General features: G+C 43.0%; 1 protein-coding gene across 6 annotated transcripts in view; it reads right to left on the reverse strand.

Moving 5' to 3' along the window:
- Positions 1 to 13,855, reverse strand: part of FAM107B (family with sequence similarity 107 member B) — a 200,758-nt gene that overhangs the window by 28,458 nt on the left and 158,445 nt on the right. The window contains exon 1 of one of the 6 annotated variants that reach the window (XM_045858012.1): positions 5,055 to 5,164. The exons of 4 other annotated variants lie outside the window; for them this stretch is intronic. The gene's annotated coding sequence lies outside the window, so the exon portion shown is untranslated. Of the gene's footprint in view, positions 1 to 4,970; positions 4,992 to 5,054; positions 5,165 to 13,855 lie in introns of those variants that run through there. One more of the 6 variants, XM_045858007.1, reaches the window with a different exon arrangement.

Below are 13,855 nucleotides of genomic sequence, written 5' to 3' on the forward strand. Positions count from 1 at the left end.
TTGCAGTCTCTCTCTCTGCCCTTGGACGAAGGCTGCCATCTACAAGCCAAGGAGAGAGTCCTCACCAGGAACCCAATCAGCCAGCACCTTGATACTGGACTTCCCAGACTGCAAAACTGCGAGAAATAAATATACGCCAGTTAAGCCACCCAGCCTATAGTATTTTGTTAGGGCAGCCTAACAGACTAAGCCACATACTCAGTTCAACTGTCTTCAAAGGCACCGTGACCTCCTTAAGGGGCTCATCGGGCCCTTTGCATGAGGTCACCAAGCTACTCTAGACCTCAGCTCCAAAGCTGAAAGGGAAACTACTGCAATAATAATTTCTTAGAAGTGTTTAGTCCGTACGGTATCTATAATGAAAGCTTCAATAAGCAACAAAGACAGGAGACTTTTAATGGAAGACCTTTCAGCCTTAGCTTTTCCATCTCCACAAAACCTCCCTTTTTAAACTAAGGGGGTTCTGGCAAAAGTTCAAATGTAAGCACATTTGTAGTGGGTGTGAGCCCCGGAAGAGGGAGTAAACTATACTGACGGCTCTGCACATTAATTCAACTCCCTCCAGAGGCTTGTCATTCTAAGACGCCAGGCCTTACCATTTTCCCACAGGCTGTCTCACCGAGTCACCAAAAAACAAAAGCAAGGCACCCCCAGCTCCTTGAGACCGCCTGCTTATCACAAGCAGTCATTTTAGTCAGCCTCATCTCACAGGCACATGCAGTCCAGAAACTGGGACTGATCACCCCCTAAGGCTACACCAAAGCCTTGACTCTCTGTACACAGTAACAGGCAGAGGAAAACGAGGATGGGCAGAGATGGCAGCACCCCAGACAAGGAACAGAGAGAAGTGAGTGCTAACAACAAGCAGCCTGCACTGAAACAAGCGGGCCTGCGAGGCCAGGTTGTCTGAAAAGCGGAACGGCCTTTTTCCTTACTGACACGGCAAGGAGGCTCATGGCTTTAAAAAATATTCGTGATTTCAAAAATGCATTCACTGTATTTCTGGAATAAACGGAGGCCTGATCACAGGTAAATAGAGACCTGAGAGAAATAATGACTTAGTTTTAGTGATGAGGAATCAATACCTCAGTCAGAATCCAGATCCTACAGAAGTTGAGTGATTGCATTCAATTTCATTCAAAGAGGAGTCTTCAAGTACAATTTATGACTACTGAGACACTTACTGTCAACTGAATTTATGATCATTGCCTCTTTACTTTGTAGCTTCCATCTTCAAGCAAATTCTCTCAAAATAAAGCCTTAACTCCTTCCTCCTCCCCATGCAGGGATGGAGAGCTCAAACCACCTGCCCCACTGTGTCTACAGTCCCCACGTCCTTGGCCACCAAAGATTAGACTTTTCTCCCAAGTACCAACATGTCCTCCATCAGGCTACTCACTCTGGCATTTCAATCAAACCCATTTCTGTTTAATAATACTACAGTCAGGCCCTGTTTTCCCCAAGTCTTGACACATCATCAAGCTACTCAAATCCTACAGCAGCAATACTGATGAAGTAAAGGAACAGGATGGGCCGATAACGAGTAATGCTCCGCAAGACTCCAGTTCCGCATGAAATGGAGAACTCTGCTTCTCTCCCTGAAGTTACCCAAGTTTTAAATGTTTTCATTTCTCCTGTTGCAAGAGGCTCCCTGTTACTCAAGAACTCAGCTTCAGAATCTTCCCAACAGCACTGACTACTCTCATTTTCAAAAAGTCTAAGACTTTATTTTAATAGTATCTGTTTTAAAATCCACACCAAAAGGAGTTAGTTACTGGTTAACTTAATTAAATAAGAAGGGCAAGAACAAATGGCATGTCAACACATTCCTAATGGAAACTCGTCCTCTACTTACAGCCAGTTATAAAGGAAATCATTAATCACTTCCAGAAGAACAATTATAAAGTAATTCCCTAACAAGAAACTACAGATGCATCATGACAGCTAACTTCCCTTATGCAAAAACAAATAAACAAAAACACCCTAACCCAAAAAGCTTAATTAAGATAATCAAATTAAGTATTCAAAGTAAAATGTAGCCAAAGGGCCATGTGAAAAGACTTAACTCTTTTCAAAGTTTTTAAGGTAATAAAGAGTTAAAAAAACAAAATCTAGAAATACATTTTCTACTCTTTAGTCTGTAATCCTACAAATATTAAACTGATAAGGGTCCAAGTATTTTGGAATAAAATTTATCTAAGATTTTAAAATTCAGTTTATAGTACAAAATCTACAAGCACAATGGTACATGTGGCATGTTAATTAGGAAGGACACTAACAACTTTATTTTCCTGATTTTATCTACGAATCTTCAGAATTGAAGCCATAAACCTTATTTTCCATTTATAAACTATATTAGCTCTGGAAAAATATCAGTTACCAAAAGACAAGTACCATATGATTTCACTCATATGTGGAATCTAATGAACAAACTGAACTAACAAGCAAAACAGAGACAGACTCATAGATAGAGAGCAGATGACAGCCAGTTGTGGGGTGGGAGGAGGATAGGAGGTGGAGGGATGGAACAGAAAGGGAAAAGGACTCTCAGACATAGACAACAGTGGGGTGATTGCTGGGGGGGTAGGCGCGCGCAGGTATAAGGATACTAAAATGGTAATGGAAAAATATACCAAAAAAGTAAGAAAAAAAATAAAGTGATGAGTTACATACAAAAAAAAATCTGTTGTTACCATTCCTAAATTTCATTATATCTGATGAAAATACACAAAAACCAATGCCAAAGACTCAATTATAAGCACTTCAATTCAGAGTTAGTCTAAAGTGGACAAACTCCCTAAAATCCCTAAGATCAATGGCTTTCAAACTTCGTCGTCTGTAATCCTCTTTGCACAGTGACCCAAAACACACCCACACTAAAATCAGCTGAAATAAATTTTCCAGAAGCAATACATAGCCTTTACTACATGCTGTACACCCTGACATTTCCATTGTTTCACTTTTTGGTAATGCTTGTCCTGACCCACTAAATTGATTTCATGACCCGCTAATGGAAGCTGCTTGAACAATACTGCCCTAATTCATTTATTTAAACTTGCCACAATAATTTGGCAGCACTCCGAAGACTAGGGAAGGCATCTGAAAACGTCCAACAAATATGCAAGGTGGGTGAGCTGCTAATGCCAACGGTCATCATTCCCCCACATGGAAAACACTTAAAAACCATGACCTTTATAAAGCTGTATTTGGGCTAGTAGTAATGATATTAAAGCCACCATCTTCTCTTCTACCAAATCTTTGAACTATCCTTAACTCCAGTCATTAAAGAATGACCTCAAATCCTTTCAGCTATGTATGAAGGAGGAAAGGAATAACAATGAAAAATTAGAGAATTATATTTGTTCTTAGGTAAGCCATTTTCCCCACTGTGATGGAGCATGAGGAATAGAGATGACCCAGAACATACTTCCTTGCCTTACTAAAATATTTTTAAAAGCAGTTTCAATAGTTTCTACATCCATAAATAAAATGATAGCTACAGTACTTCATTATTTAAAACTAACTTTAATGGTATTTGCCTTTATAAAAAAATTACAGTTAACTCAAATAACATGTTTCTTAATATCAAAACAATCCTGTTTGCATAACTTTTTAAGGAGAACAAAATTCCACACACTTAGCTGGAATAAACAATGAGTAAGAGAAAGTTCTCTAGTCCCGGGTATCTGGAGCCCAACAGTCCAAGGCCATTTATCCCCACCACACAGGAAACAATAAGAAACGAAGAACTGATCTATTTTTCTTCCTGGTGAAAAAAAAAGACAGGGCAACAGTGATGGCGGTCCGGAGCAGAGCAGCAACCCGAACCCAGCTCTGCCATGTATCGGCTGCATGATCTCAGTTCCACAGTAAAAACACACCGAATCATAACTCAGTAAATATTAGCTGTGGGCTGGGCACAGTCCTAACTGCCCACATCCATTACCTCGCTGAATTTTCACAACACTCTAAGTTAGGTTCGGAAGGTCAGAGAGGCTAAGAAACTTGCCCAGATTCACAGTCAGTAATGGGAAGTCAGAATTCAAACAGACCCATTTCTAAACCTTTGCAGGGGATCATATTACCTTCTGAGCCCCAGTTTCCTTATCTTTCTCTCTCACCATTATTATAGGAGTTAACTTTAATCCATAGAGTAACAAGTGCCTCTAGCCTGTCCTATTGGTGCAGAACAGGAAGGAGCTAGAAAAAATTCCTTGGCAAGTGGAGTGGGGAAACTAAGAAAGATAGCTAAATAAACTGGCCAAGCAATTCACAGCCAGATACAGGTCACCAGAGTGCAAGGCCCTGGGTGCCTAGCAACAGGCACAAGCGGTGCTGGACGGACCTTGGCCCCAAGGTGGCCTTTCTTCCCCTGGCATGATGCCGTTCACACAGGTTATGAACAAGAAACTACAGATGTGCCATGAACTTTTGTATTGCTGGTCATGTGGTTTAGACCCCCCTGACTTTTCTTCCCCCAGACATAACATCTAGGCCTCAGTTGTATTTCAGCTCCAGGCCCAGAGAAGCAGCAAAACCAGTCAGGTGACACCAGAACCAGCTGCAAGGACTAATGACCCCTGCCTTGGTGCCAACCAATCAGTAGACACCATTAACCCAAAAAAGCACACCTGGAAAAGCTGATGAATATTCTATTGAGATCCTTCCCTAAGACCTACCCTAAACTCCCACCCTTTAAAACCCTCAAGACTGAGGATCCACAGCGATCTCCCTCCCAGGAGCACACTGGTGCCTTTCCCTTCCCCTCACCCTTCCCCTCTTCCTCCCCCACAGGTTTGCGTCTCCTCAACTCTAAGGGAGCAGAAGGCAGTGACAGTTCATCCCGCACTAACCCTCTGAACAAGCCCCCGAGGCCCGTTTTCGCTGACTCTCTCTCTGGAGAGCCCCGGCAGCCCCGCCTTGGCTCCCTTCTCTCCCATTCAGTTTCTAGAGCGCAGAAGCAGCCACACCTGGTCTCTCTCCTGTTGCTTCTTCTGTCCCAGGCCCTTCTTGTTTCACTGCCCCAGCTTTCATAAATGTCCTCTCAAAATCACCTGCATGCGTGTTGTGAAATCTTTTTCCTTCATGAAGTCAACCCAAGCGCTACAGGCCGGCCCTGCGCAGACCTGCTCTGGGCCGCTCGCCTTTCCGGCCTCATCAACACCTGGATCCAAACACAGCTGCCACCAGCACAGGTCACAGAGTATCTTAGGTAAACTGGCTTCCTGCGTTGTTTAGAGTCAGAAACTTCTTTATCTTTTGTTCAGAGTCAGAAGCTTTATCTTTTTTTCTTCCACCCTCCTACTGCCCCACCCCTCAAACACACCTCCCCCAGGAATACCTTTCCCTGATCTTAGGAAACAGGACCCTCAGTCATCAGTGCTGAATGTCTGAGTAATAGAACACCTACCATGAGCATATTTACTAAAGAAAGGACAGGGAATGTCTAATGTTTGTAAGACAGGGCAAAGTTGCCAGGCTTACTCAAAGCCAAGACAAGGACAGGCGGAGAGCCACAAGGCTGGGAGTCGGAGGCCGCAGCAGGAAAGCGCAGGAACCATCATAGGGTTAAGTTTATTTACCCCACAAGGTCTTTACCACCAGACAGCAGGAAGGCAGGGGAGAGACTAGGCGGTAGTGCTGTCTGAGATGGACTGGGCTAGTTGTGGCTTAGGGATCTGGCACAAATTAAAGGGGCAGGGCCTCAAATATGCCAGGAATTCTGCTGAAGGCAATAAACAATCTCAGGATGAAGGGTAGGATTACATTAACATCAGATTGGAAACAGGAAGTACCAGTACCAAGTAGCTAATAAATGCGGACAGAGGGTTTCAAAAGAGGGTTGGGTTACATTCTCCCTTTCTTTCCTGCCTACATTGGTTGGCCAATGCTTTCCTCTCCAGTTCCTTACCAAAAAAAAAAAAAAAAAAAAAGAAGTGTGTGAATGGTGGCAGTGAGAGGCTGCTCAATGGAAATAATCAGGTTGACAAAAGCCATGTTGATAATATACCACTGCCTAACCTGACCAGGTCAGTTTTTAAAATAAATATACAATAACTGGGTGTGTGTGTCCCTATGGTGTAACAAGTTAACTGTTAATGTTAGGCTTAAATTGTTAGTTGTCATAGCAACAGTGGAGCATAAAGCCTCCTCAGATTGGTGCTGAGCAGTCTAGCTCTTCTACATTACACATCTATCACTAATTATTACATAAACTACCTTTCAGGTATTAAGAAATCACAAGTTTGCCAAACCAAAAGGGAATGGATCACATTGATCCATAACCTTGGCTTGGAAAAAAGCCGTAAATCTAAACGACACTAATTGAATCTATGAATGCTCACAAAACAGGTCACTGTTGTTATAAAGCTATTTACTAATCTGAAGAGATACCTTGTTTGTTTTTCACCCTTAGGAAAAAAATTAATTATGGAACTAACTACCAGATTAAATAGTACTAGGGAACAAAAGTAGATTTACTAATACATCTATTATTCAAATTAACTTAAGTACGGATGACATTATAAACCCAGGATCATTAACGTTACTCACACTGACATAATTTAATGCTTGATTAGAAAATAAACATTCAAAGTATCCTAGACAAACATTTTGTTCCTGTCCTTAATTTAGTTTTATTTTGCCTTGTTCTTATTTTTTTTTAAATAAGTTCTGTTTCCTCCTCCATTAGGAGCACATTTTGTTTTAAACTGCAGAGATAAAAAGATTCAACTCAGTGACTTGGAATAATTGGACATTATTTATTTCTGCATTACGTTTGTTACTGACCATTTTCTTCACAGCTAACTAAGCATCACGCTTTGTCAAAGGGCACAGGTCCCAAGGGGTTCTATCACCAGCTCTGCGGCCCTCAGGCTGTGTGCCTTCAGAAGAGGGCAGGGGTCCTCGAGGTCAGTTTCCTGATCTGTGAGCCTCAGGCCAGATCAGAGGGTCTCACTAGTCAGGACACTCGGCTCCAGACTTGCAGACTCACACACATACAGGCTCTGCCCTGGGCACCACTACAGCCAGGCTCTTTCAAAGCCACACACACTGCCCGCCCCTCCCCCTCAAAACAGGGAACTGTGAGAAATCTGTACTTTACCTGTCTGCAGCTATAATACAAAATAATAATAGTGTGACTCCTAAGAGACCTAGGATCCATTAGAAAACTCTATCAAAGCTTGTGTCTGAACGTAGCCCCCAACGGCTGCGACGGGCCTTTGAACACGTGGAGGTGACCAGGCAGAGGGAGGAGGCCAGGCGCAGCAAGAGCGTCACATTCCCTTCTGGACATCAATACAGAAAGTGCACTGTTTGGTGATGATTACTTTAAAATGGCCTTCCAAAGAGCCCCTCTCACTCCTCAGAACCAGCTGATCTGAAAGTTGGTATCTGATATCAGAAATTTACAATATAGTTGTCCCAGGTTACTCCAACCCAAAGCCTAGAAGATCGACAGGTCCTGATCACAGAGTTTCTGGACTGTTCCTGGCTCAGCCAGGATGCCGTAATTGTTGAAGGAAATAGACTGGTCAGCACTCAGCACACCAGATATTGGCTGGGTCACAATACTGTCATCTGTCACAGCCCTGACTGAATGAATGAGAGTTCTGCTCTTGACGTGACAAAGCTGTGCAGACCTCTGGCTTGATGAGCAACCTACTGTGTGTTCTGCTGGACAGGATAATGGGGCTCCATGTGATGCGATAAAGGCCAGAGGCCACCAGCGGACCTCCCCAGTTCAGCAGCAATGTAACACAGGGTGAAAATTCAGAAGGCCGCCTCGGCATTGAGAAACACAGGGTGTGTTTCTCAAACACACCCAGGTACCAACAGCTCCATGGCTAAAAACAAAACAAAATACCAGTCCCGATGTTTACAATATTGAGTAGAAAAATGTCAAAACAGGCAACCTGCACCAAAAATTATCTTTCTTACCTTAGGCTTATCTTAAAATATAAATTGGGTTAGGTCACTCCCCAATAGCTTCTGACCCTCACTCCCAGGTGACCTGACCAGGGCCTACTTCTCACACCTCATCTCAGCCCTTCCTCTGACCCTGCCCCCTGCACTCCGGCCAGGCTGGTCCCTTCATTTCTTACCTGGCCAAGTCTTTGCACACACAAATCCCCCCCCCCCCAAATCTCTCCTACCTCTGGCTCATCTTCACCCTTTCATCTCTACTCAAACACCACCTTTCCATATCACCCCATTAGCTTGGGTTTCTCCCCCATCAGTCTCTGTCCTAAACTCTCACAGTCTAGAACTGTCTAGTTTACTGCTGAGGACACATTATTTCATCATCTCCCCTCTAGATGTATAGCTAAGGACCAGGGCTATTCCTCTCTTGTATAGCACTCTACCGCCAGGATTTAAAATACATTACATATTCAATTATTAGCATTTGCTAACACGAGTCAATGTCTCAATAAGTTTTGCATGAAAAAGAGATACAGGCCATAAACATGTTTATTTGTCCTAAATTGGTCATGGTACCAAAAATACAAGTTGTTCACTGATCTTGGGTAAAACTGACTTCTACTTTCTATTTCTCCCTACTAAATACCCACCCTGGTTCCATCTGTGCTCTACTGCAATGAGATTTTTAAAAATGGCTTAAAATATATAACAGAAACTAGATTATCAGTGATCGTTGCTTCCCAGGTAATCCACAGACATTCCACTTCTCCCACTAGCTAATATTTATTCAGTGCTTAGTACTGATTACAATGGTTCCAGGTACCATTTTCAAAGCTGCATAGCTCACCTCATTGAACCCCGGCACAGTTCTACAAGGGCAGTATTATCACTCCTACTGATAGAGGAGTAGCTGAGGCTCAGGGACAACCTGCCCAAGGTCACAGAGCTGTACAAGCCAATCAGCACTCAGCCCAGTGGGTCTGCAGCCAGAGCTTGAGCTCTTCACTGCTGCACTGTTTTATCTCTTGCTAAAGTAGTCCACAGGCTAGAACATTTTTTTTAAGTTTTAGAAAAAAAATTAATCTTTTGACCCACTATACTTCAATCTGGGTAATTCCCTCCTAGTTCCTCCAAACTTGTCTTCCCTGTGCCCTCCCACTTCCCTGAGCTCCCCCCTACCCACCACCATGCTTTGGAATTCAGGACACAGTCCATAATGACTTTCCTCTCCCACCTGTGTGTGCACACACACAGCACACACACACACACACATGCACACACAAATGCAGATGTGTTTTCAAAACTCCTATTTGCTCCCTGTAGCGTTTAGAGGTCAGGAAGTAAACAGATCACCTAATTATTTCACCCTGAGTTATAAAAGGTAAATAACTTGACCTTTCTAGAGATGCCAAAACACATAACTTTTAAAATGTTACTTGTGCACAAAGTAGAGTTTGAATTATTACACGGCCTGAAAATTAACAAAATTGGATGGAAATTCCAAGTGTCCAGGAATATAATTAAACAGAGAGGTCAACTGGCAACCCCTGAGCTGATCCCAATTTTCCTAACTGTATTTCCTCCCTTGGATTCTGAACTCAAGAGTCTAATAACTGTGCTTCCAGTGAGTGCAGGGAGGGCTGGAAATCTGGGGGAGGGGTGGTGAGTTGAGCAGGAAGATTCTAAATCTAGCACTTAGAGCTGGAGACCACCTACGCTCTTACACTATGTTGCTGAATCTTTTAAATCACATCAACACCTTAATAATATGTTCTGCCAAGTATAACAAAAATGTGCCCAAAGAGCTTAAATCTTATTAACTGCCACACTAAACGTGAAAGGACGCCCAAAGCAGCAGCCGAAGATGTAGAAGAAAGAAACCCCTTTCATTACTGAATTGTATGGGTCCAACTGAAGAGCAGAAAAATAATATATACTGTGAACGGATATGCCAATTTCGTTTATTTACATGTAAACCAACGGCTTAAGTTAACCACCATTTTCCTTCAAACACTCTATGTTTGTGATTTTCAACCCTGGCTTGCACATCAGAACCTCTGGAACTTAAAAAAAAAAAAAATAGTGTCTAGCTCCAGGAGAGCACCACAAAAGGAGCCTCAATCATGATCAGCCACTCCAAAAACATACCTTCTCTCTTCCCACGTAAAGAGGGAAGGCTGGGGAGGACTGTAAGAGCCAATTAGATCCACACATCTCCTCTCCCTCCACCTCCAAGACCAAGCAGCTGAACCAGCCCACCCTCACAGAGCACCTCTGAGCCAGCACTGAGTACCAGGTACACATGACGGACATTCTGGTGGACCCAGCCTCAAGAGTTCCCACCCTAGTGGAAATCATACCAAGGAGCTTTGTTACTTTATTCTCTTAAAAAAAAAAAAAAAACTTATAGAACTTTTTAAAAGTTCCCCCAAGCAATTTCAATCAATGCTATTGAACTTTAGTCCTTCTAGCACAGAGCTTCTCCTTTAGTCATCAAAGAAGTACAGTGCTGTGTTGTGCTGTGTTGAAGGAATTGGTACGAGCCTTCTCTAAATGTGGAGAAAATTATACTAGTTTAAACTTTTAAATCTCAGCATCTTCCTTCCCAGGTCAAAAAATTCTACTTCATTTAATTTTTCACACAATCTCCAGGTTTATAAATCCACACCCCCTGCCTGTTCACTATCAGTTCAGCTGGCAGGCTCCACACCACCCAACACACGGCCCTACTCAACAGCTTGCTTAGATCGTCAACCGGTGCTGGCTCAGTGCCACATAAGCGCCCACATCCTCAGACTGGGGAACTGAGTGTTCCCCAACCAAAAGCTGGTCCCACCGGCATTCGGGATTTCACATCTTTTCTTTAATTTTTTTCACCTGAAACAAATGCCCATCATAGGATCAGGGGATATAAAAAGTGTGTAAGAGGAATCTCTTTTAGAGAGTATTTAGTCTTCCTGTAAAAACTAAACGAAGATATATTAAGTATTAGTGTCACATAACATCGCACACTGATTTAGAACTAAACTGTATGACTAGTGGGGACAAAAGGTTGGACAGGGTATGAGATCTCATTGAAGCAAGTCTAGAAAAAAGGGTTTGGCCGGGCAGTTAGCAATGACCAAGCAGGACATTTTAAGGAGCACCAAGGGCCCACGAATGGGAGGAACAATGGAGACACCAGCCTGGTTGAACCAAGGAGGACTCAGCCTGTAAATGGCAGAATCCAAGGCTGAGCAGGTAGGAGAGGCAGTTAACACAGGGCTCTGAAACCAGCTGTGGTCTGCCTGCGACACAGTCAGGGAGACAGAGGTGTGGCAGGTCCCTAGGAAGGCATGACGGAAACTGTTTTTTCAGCCATGTGGCTGAATCACAGCCATCAACTCTCTGTCAGAACCTGTGATAAATGCCTGACACACCAATCAATTGTTGTCAACAGGAACTTCATCGAGGTCGTTCAACCACTTCTACTCCTAACATCAAAAATCATGTCAAGGAATGCCAAAGGCCCAATATATTTACAAATCAGGAATTCAAAACCGCTTCCACCCACTTCCCTGGGCTTTTCATGCCCTCGTTTTCTCCACCTACAGAGCATGTTACTGTTCTGGGAGACACTGACAAGACATGGACACACAGCCAACTACCTGCCCATCCAACTGGAATTTTGTTCTCTGAACATTTGACCATCAATTACATGTCAGGCATGGTTTTTGGCAAGTTTGAGTCAAGCCTAAAATGTAACAAAGCTTTTGAGTCCCTGTCTTTCAAAAGAGTTATATAATCTTGTGTACAGAGAGTACACAAGAGACCATCTGAGTTCATTCTTCCATTAATTCATCAAGTATTTATTTTGTGTCCTAAGTGCTAGGTACTGTTTAAATAGGGCAGAATTAGCAATTAGCAGCCAAGAAAACAAAGCTCCTGCCCTTGTGAAACCTGCATCATGGGGGGCAGACAGACAATAAGCAAGTAAACAGAAATATAATATCAGCTACTGATAAGTACTGTGGAAAAAAATACAGGTAAGGAAATGGAGAATGGCAGGCTATACTGTTTTGGATGTTCAGGGAGACAGCTGAATGGTATTTGAACAAAGGTCTGAATGAAGGAGGGGAGCAAGCCATGTGCTACGTGGAGGTCCATTCCAGACAGAGACACCAGCAAGCACAGAGGCCAAGGCCAGAATCTAGGAGGCCTGAGGACCACAGCACAGGGCAGACGGGAACAGTAATCAGTGTGGAGAGCAGGACTTAACTAAGATGGTGTCAGTCCTATCAACTAAGAGGCAGTGTTTACAACAGGCATAGGGCAGCAATGACTCAGAAGGGTATAGTGCAACCCCTCCAGCATGCGCAGTACAACGTGGTAGACAGCATGTGCTTATCTGCGGAACAACACTGCCCTCTCAGAGTATGTGCAGTGGAGCTGCAGGGACAATGTACACTTATCTGAGGGGTAACCCCATCCTCTCTGAGCATGAACAGCAGAGCAACATAATCAGCACGTGCTTATGGAGGTGGCAAAGACAACATGTGTTCATCAAAGGCTGATGCAGCATTACATCGGACAACAACACGAAAGCAAAGGCCTTCAATCAGACAGCTGAGACAGCTGAGAGAGAGAGCACAGCACGCAGCTGCTCCTACCGATCCTGCTCTAGCTGACTCTGAAGTCACTGCAAACTCTTGCAAGACACTGACCAGCTGCCTCCAGGACCCAGACTCTAATCTGGACTCTTGGACTCAGGTTTGTTACCCCCCAATTCTCTGGTGTGATGTTACTGCTGACTGTTTCTGAGTGATTATTAGTGTTATAGATTTGGATTGAATCTGCATTAATAAAAGCTGAGTGTACAGCATAGTCACCTGTGTTAACTCACTGTCATTCTTGGTGCTGCGTTACCTGTAGGGCTGGTGGCCATATAGGTGGCCCAGCATTTTCTGTCCCTAAGGCCTGGGTCAGACAACCCGACCTGGGGCGTCTAGGGCTGACTTACAGGGAAGACTACATCGTGAAACATTTGCTCTCAACAATCAGGACCCAGATTATGGCAAGGATTTCAGATTTCATTCTCAAAACCACAGGTAGGCAAGGATAAACCGCCCTTGCAGTTTATGGTTATGGTAAGACAATAATGACACTCCTCATTCCCTACTTAAGACTCTGCAAATCCTTCCCAGCCCAGACTATTACATAAAAGACAATGACAGATCCAAGAAATAACTAAATGCAAAAGGCAGTTTCAATAATAAAAAAGAAAAAAAACACTAGGTATATTTAGAGTATATTTTCTGGACTCCAAATGCTCAACTCATAAAATCTGATGGATATTAAATTAGAGTATTTCCAAATTTAATGACGACTTTAACCATTAGGGATGCCAAGTAGAATATTTAATTGGCTTAAGCAAAGGACAGAAAGACTTTTTATTTTTATTTTTTAATTGTATTTATTGATATGCTATTACAGTTGTCACAATTTTTATCCCTTTGCCCTCCCCCACCCAGCACCCCCACTCCCTCAGGCAATCCCCACACCTTTGTTCATGTCCATGGGTCATGTGTGTAAGTTCTCTATCTACTCCACTTCCTATACTGAATTTTATATCCCCGTGGCTATTCTGTAACTACCTCTTTGCACTTCTTAATCCCCTCATCTCTTCACCCATTCCCCCACATCCCTCTCCCATCTGGCAACCATCAAAATGTTCTCTGTATCCATGATTCTGTCTCTCTTCTTCTTGTTTCCTTAGTTTGTTTTTTTAGATTTAATTTTTGATAGATATGTATTTATTGCCATTTTATTGTTCACAGTTTCAGTCTTCATTCAGGTGACTTTTTAAAGCAAAGCAATATTAGCATAGGCAATTAAGTAGTTTCCCATCACAATTTACACTTCAAAGTAAGCTGTGCCTTTTAGTAAACAGTCT

This window comes from Phyllostomus hastatus, unplaced genomic scaffold (genome assembly GCF_019186645.2).
Source record: "Phyllostomus hastatus isolate PE091 unplaced genomic scaffold, TTU_PhHast_1.1 phas_scaffold_1674, whole genome shotgun sequence".
In the NCBI taxonomy this organism is placed as follows: Eukaryota; Metazoa; Chordata; class Mammalia; order Chiroptera; family Phyllostomidae; genus Phyllostomus; species Phyllostomus hastatus.